General features: G+C 32.3%; 1 protein-coding gene across 11 annotated transcripts in view; it reads left to right on the top strand.

The window, feature by feature from the left end:
* The window catches only part of LOC119838838 (neuronal acetylcholine receptor subunit alpha-7), a 100,815-nt gene that overhangs the window by 30,948 nt on the left and 63,262 nt on the right, over nt 1-6,605 (top strand). The gene's annotated exons all lie outside the window — the stretch shown is intronic.

The raw sequence follows: 6,605 nt of genomic DNA, 5'->3' as shown, positions 1-6,605 counted from the left end.
TATATCGTTCTAGATAGGTCACCTGGTGGTTCAAATGACCCGTAATTTTTTCTATATGGGCCTGTAGTCTAGAATGAATTTCGGTCTGCTTTTTACCGCTGGTATATGGCTGGAATATGGCTCAGAAGAATATATTATGTAATAGAAAGTAAAGGAATTGATACAGAGTATTCTTCTTTCTTTTTTCTTTTACATCATTGGAAAGATTTCACATACAGCTCCACAATCCGTTGTATTTATTTCGTTTAGTTTTTTATAATTATAAATTTGTGAATTGCATTACATATTTGCCTATAATTGTTTGTTTGTTTGTTATATTAAAAATGTGTTTTTCTTTCATAGTATTGTTTTTTAGTATAAATAAGTAACAATAAGAAAGTAAAGAATTAAGTAGTGGCTATTTCTTTGAACTGTCTATGTAGGTATCATAACTGAAATAATTATTATTAAATTGTTGAGACAACAACGCTTTAAAAAATGAAGAATCAGATCATCCAGTAAAAAGTTATAATGTTACAACTCAAAAAATACAGTCCAGTACAAACCTTCTCTTTTTTTGAAGTCGGTTAAAAATAACACGTATTAACATTATTCTAGACCATGTCTTTCAAATGGGCACTCAAAATCGTGGACGTCACACGCAACCCAACTAACCCATCGTACAGTAACAGGAAAGGACACATTGCACGCATGCTCTCAGTAAAGCATCATCACAGTAAAGCAAACGGAGACCAGCGTAGACGGTAATTTGTATACGTTATGTAAATGCAGGCGCAATTTCTTGCTACGTATATTGCACATTGAGTTCGCCATCAAACATTTACATATTCCCTGTTTGCCTTGCAAAACGTATTGGCAGCCTTCGTTATTCGAGAACGTTCTATTCAAAAATTGATTTTCTAACGCCGGCAGATTTAAGCGCTTTTTATATTGTAATATGAATCTACAGGCGCTGTCAGCGCTTGATATGCAAGTCAAAGGAGGTGATGTGGGTAGCGTTATTGCGTGTTAGCCCGTATTTGCTTAATAAAGAGCCTACATTACAGATGGTGCATATTTTTTATATTTTAATTACTTGCTAGAAGCATCGAATGAAACTTACTGAATCTACACCTCTTAAAAATTTCTGGAGTTGTTTTTACCCAAAATACTAACAAGTATTGTATATAGTACATAATACATATAGTACCTTAATCAACAAGCAGTTAAGCATGTTGGTATGGGAAGTTGGGAATGTCACTAAGAAGTTAACAGTCAAAACAATACTTTTAAGATTTGCTGCACAAGAAAATACCACGAACATAATTTACTCTCATCTGACAAAAACCCGGCAAACTGCTAAATGAATAGCGTTTCCGAAAAACCATCAGGTTTTTTGTGTGTTATCTGTATCACTACAAACATATTATATAGTTAATCTCTATGTCGATACAATTAAAGTCTATTTGTATCAATCTTCTTAACGTATAGTGATCCCACATTTTACCCATTCGAAAACCAAAACTAGGGAACCGAATGAATAGCACTCATAGTTTGCCTTTATTAGTTTTAAAATCCAATGTAAACTTTTTAATATTACCCGATACATTTAAATGAAACGAAATTTATATCGCTTTAACACTGAATGAAAATAACTCAATTTGGCGGGTTAATTAAAGTGACTGTGAAATTTATATTGAAATCTCTTTAATTATGTTTGAAATAATTAACAAAAGATTTTTCTACACATAATGCATTCTGTGTTGTACTTTTGCAAATAAAACTGTTTCAAAGCACAGTTTAATTATTGTTAAGTTGACCGTTCCACTACGGCAATTATGAAAAGAATAATACAATAGGTACTGAACATTTTCGTGTTATTTTACTAACTTTTCAGTACAGAATATTAAATTTAGGATGTTTCAAATTGAAAACCATATTAATGCAACAAATATTTACCTTACACTAATGAAGTCACAGATCATATAAAAAAAATTACTACAACAAAGTAATAAAAACAATAAGCTAAAAACAAAGCAGGTTTTATATCAGTTAAATGTCCCAAACGCCATGCCAGCTGAATTTTCGTAAAGTTCCCGGGCGCTTCTCCCATTGGTTGAATCTATGTCAGCCAGGATAGCTCGATCGATTTGCTCTCAATGGAGTGAACCAAGGCGGTAAGGGATTTCCACTGTGATATTATTAACAGGCTAAAGAGTAAGTGCTATTTATGATACAGGTTAATAAGAATGAATGATAAAAACACGTAGTAGAATATTCTTTACGAAAGATTTGTGTGAATTCACGATGAGTTTTACATTTTTATAAATGCTTGTTTAAGTTCCGATCTCCCAAAAGTTTCCTCTAGTTTCGTTGCGGTAGTTTTACGTTCCGTTTATATCGATCCAGCAGTGTAAGAGTATCACGTCCTCTTAAATGATGCAAAGTCATCAGCATTATCAGCCCATATGTGTTCCCACTGCTGGGACACAGGCCCCCTATGAGGGTTCAGGCCATAATCCACATGCAGTATGCAAGGTATTTTTGACGAATGATTAATCGATTAATAACTTCACGACTGCCAGTATAATATGATTATATTCGTTAAATGGCAATGAATAATACAAATTCATTTACTTGTATTTCGCTATAGAATGCACATTTAACCATATTATAAGCGACCATTTCGTTATTATTAATTAAAGTTCATCCTTGCATGAAATGTCCTTATTAAGCTTGTGTGGCATTGCAATAATGTGCGCTTCAGAACACAAATACATATATTGTTTGTATTATATTGTTGAAGCAATTAATAAAGTTTAATTACACGAAAAGCATGTCGTGAAAAATACAGAATTGTATAAAAATTTTACACAGTATACCCATACTTTATTAGAAATTGAAAGCAATTCTTAAACCCTTAAGTCTCACGCTTCAAGTAAACTAATTATTGTTTTTCTAATCCTTCTCTCAGACTTATTGTAATAAAATAAAATGGCTAGAAAACGGAAACTAGAAAGTACGTGTCTGTATGACACTTTCTTTCGTAAATTAGTTAACATCTGCGATGTACATTGTTTATATATGCATGACGTTTTCGTGATTTATTTTTTGTTTTTTGTAATAAAAGTCAATTCATCCGGTTACAATCCGATTTTCTTGCGATCAACTGAATTTGTTCTACCAAAGATTACACTTAGTATACTTTACACCTACTATGGTATTTTATTCGTATGTATAAAAGATTAGTAAAAAGAAACGTTGTGTGCTGGTGCGATTTCAAATTAATTATACTCGTATTATTGTCAATAGGGTCGATAATATAAAGACGAGGTCTTCATATAATGCACGGCCAAGTCTCTTTGCGTTTGGTATGCTTGATTTATATAAAACATATACTATCGTTGATAGAATAAAAAAAACTAAAATAAACCACACATATCCTTTTAATGCACTGTGAACAGGAAAAATGAAACACATCATTATAAATCAGATTGCTTTAATTTTAGTTTAATACAAATCGATTTCTACTTACGATAATCAATTTAACGAATAACCGTATTACCCGTTGGTTTTAAATATTTTTTACAAATTTATTTTTATTTCTTTAGTGACATCTATTATAAAAACCTCCATAGGGGCTTTACAAACTTACATTTAACTGTTTATCTTACCTGCAGTCGTATTTTAATTAATTCTTTTATTTCGACTATGGTTAAGCCACAGGAACACAATATGGAATTACTAACCGCACATGATAAGATGAGAACTACGCGGGATTTCATTGCATCAACCTACACTTGACTCACTCAAAAATGCATTCAGCAAACAACATTGTTAGGTGACGTATCCGCGCTGAGCTCTCATAATATCTAGCACGGGTAATACATAGAATGAATGTGCTCTGAATGATTATCATTATCAAAATATAGCAATAAAGAAAGTACCGAAATTAAACGCATCATAGAAGCGTGATTAAATCTATAGGAAAGCCGATTGCTGTTTGTGTTTACTCTGCAGAAAACACTATCAATTCAGTAATAAACCCCGATAATATTAAATAAAGCAAGCAATTTGATCAAGTAAAAGACAATACAAGTATGTGGGTACAGAAACAGCTCAGGACGTGAGAAGATAACATGCTATTGTCGAAAAGGTTCCGCAAGATTACGCTACATTTGATTCTCCTTTATTACTTACTATTGTATCCTGCTATATAGGACTAAGATATATTTGATTAGAAAATAAACAGCATTAAATGCGAGATGAAATTTCAACGTCTAAGCGGAGTTAATTGGTTTAGGAGGCTGTGAATACGAATGAAATCAAACCGACAATTCACATCTTAGATTACAATATAATAGAAATTCAGAATAGAAAATACGAGTCCAAAATACCTGTTTCAAGTTTAAAGCATTTAGTTCCGGTTGGGCAAAAGGTGCAGTGTTTAAACAAATTGCATACTTTTGGTCCGAAATTGTTCGTGTCCGTTGAAAGTGAATAAGCAACTGAATAAAACGCTTTTGACCAAATCGAAAACAAATTATATTTGATTTGAGAACTATTAAGTTTACAATTATCATAAGTTCCTATCTATGTGATTGATGCGAGCGTTATTTTAAATTATTTTTATGGCAGCTTCATTTCCTTATTTTAAGAGTACTAACCTCTTAAGAGATACCTAACTAATAAGTCCAGTAGTTTGTTTATATAGAGGATTTAGTCATTGCCCTTCAGTAGCTAACAAGCGTGTGATAATATATACAAGAAATTAAGGCGTAAATTAAACTGCAGATGAAGTATTATTGATGTTATTTCAAATGTTTAGTAAAACCCGGTCCTAGGCAGGCTGTTTATTATGATTTCTTAATTTACTTCTTTTACTGTAGAACAATTCTACTCATTTTATAATTTACATTTTATCAAACATTGGAACGCCATCAACGGGCTTTATAAATGTCTCACAACCTCTCATTAATATTTAATTAACTAAGCTTTTAAAATTGGCTGATTCGCCGATTGACGCGGCCCAATGCCTTTTTCAACATTAACGTTAAATTATATTAATAAAGACACTATTTCGTTCTTTTAAATTATTTTTTACAATAAATCTCTCAACTTTACGATTTATTTAATCACCTATAATCGAACTTAAACGATATTTATAAGTCCTAAAATTTGGCACTAATAAATCTATTCATCGTACCTTTTCAACATCTTTTCCTTTAACGTCGGTTGTGATTACAAGTAACAATATAGAAATCTCGAAATTATAACAAACTCTAATAATAAGATACGTAGAATAAGAAATTAGTAATCTTGATATAGTTTCAGCACCAACGGTATGATTTAATGAAATTACAATGTTTAATGGAAGAAGTTATAGTTTACAGAAATGTGAACCGAAACTATCCCTTTGCGGTGATATAACAGGCGAAAATAAGAAAGGTTACATCCGATCTGAACATTTCAAAACTCTCACACATATTTAAGAACACATTGAAACGAGTTAATTTTACACTATTTAATTCACTAATTAGTGAGCTTCCTTATAGTTTAATTTAAATGATCATTATCTAATAAAGAGGGACACGACAACTAGTCTATCACGACACCTATAAGAGCGAAATCGAGGAACGGACATAGACAAAGATGTGAATAAATGTTAATTTCATTATACAATATTATACTCGTACGTAACTATATCTACTATGCTAAGTTACAGCTATTCGAGATCCACGAGTGTGTAGATCGCAGCTGAATAACGTTAATTTTGCAACATTAATTTAACTCATCCAATCAGTGCTTCGAAGCGATATATTTGCGTTTTCAATATTCCTACTCGAGGGCTTCAACTGTCGAGTGACGAACGTTTTGTCTCTGAACGATTCGCGTGACTGGTACATATTTCTCAATTCCACGCACAATTCCAAGTTATAAACGCAGCCCCTAAACTAATGCCAGCCCAAACCCTTTGCAAACAACCAATTTCAGATAATGGAACCAAAGTAACTTCGACCCGCATAAAATTTTCCTAAGCGCATTCTAACTCGTAAGCTATCGTCTAAACAATATTATTCCGATCATTTTGTTTATGTACATTACTAATCTAAGGTAATGTCATCGTCAATGATCCCAAATTTACTTTAATAAACATTGAAGTATTTCTGATTCCCATTAAATTCCAATAATTAACATTTAGGAATTATTTTACCGAAACATTTACGTGTACATGTGATGTATGTATATTAATAATATTGATGCAATTCCTAATTTAAAATCCGTATCGTATAACGTAATCAAGTAAATGAACAGAACGTGTCGATTATCTGAGTAGTCATTAGAAATATATATTTCAACAAACCGCGTCAACATTATCTGTATTAATTCCTAGTCAACATCACAATTGTTTTATAATAATGCTGTCCTTAATTCCGCTATATAACGTTAAGTTTACATTTAACGTCTTTCGACTAAATAAAACGAGACGTGTGCGTATATACCACGTATCTGAGAATAATAGTATAGTACAGTATAATTAGAGTAGGTACTAAGATTAGTTCTCTCGAAGAATTGCGATCGGACCCAGCTCCCCCCCTGCTCCCGCGCTCCCTCTCCCCCCCCTC

This window comes from Zerene cesonia, unplaced genomic scaffold, assembly GCF_012273895.1.
Source record: "Zerene cesonia ecotype Mississippi unplaced genomic scaffold, Zerene_cesonia_1.1 Zces_u005, whole genome shotgun sequence".
Classification (NCBI taxonomy): domain Eukaryota; kingdom Metazoa; phylum Arthropoda; class Insecta; order Lepidoptera; family Pieridae; genus Zerene; species Zerene cesonia.
The sequence above is the reverse complement of the archived record's forward strand: the minus strand, read 5'-3'. Positions and strand labels throughout refer to the sequence as shown.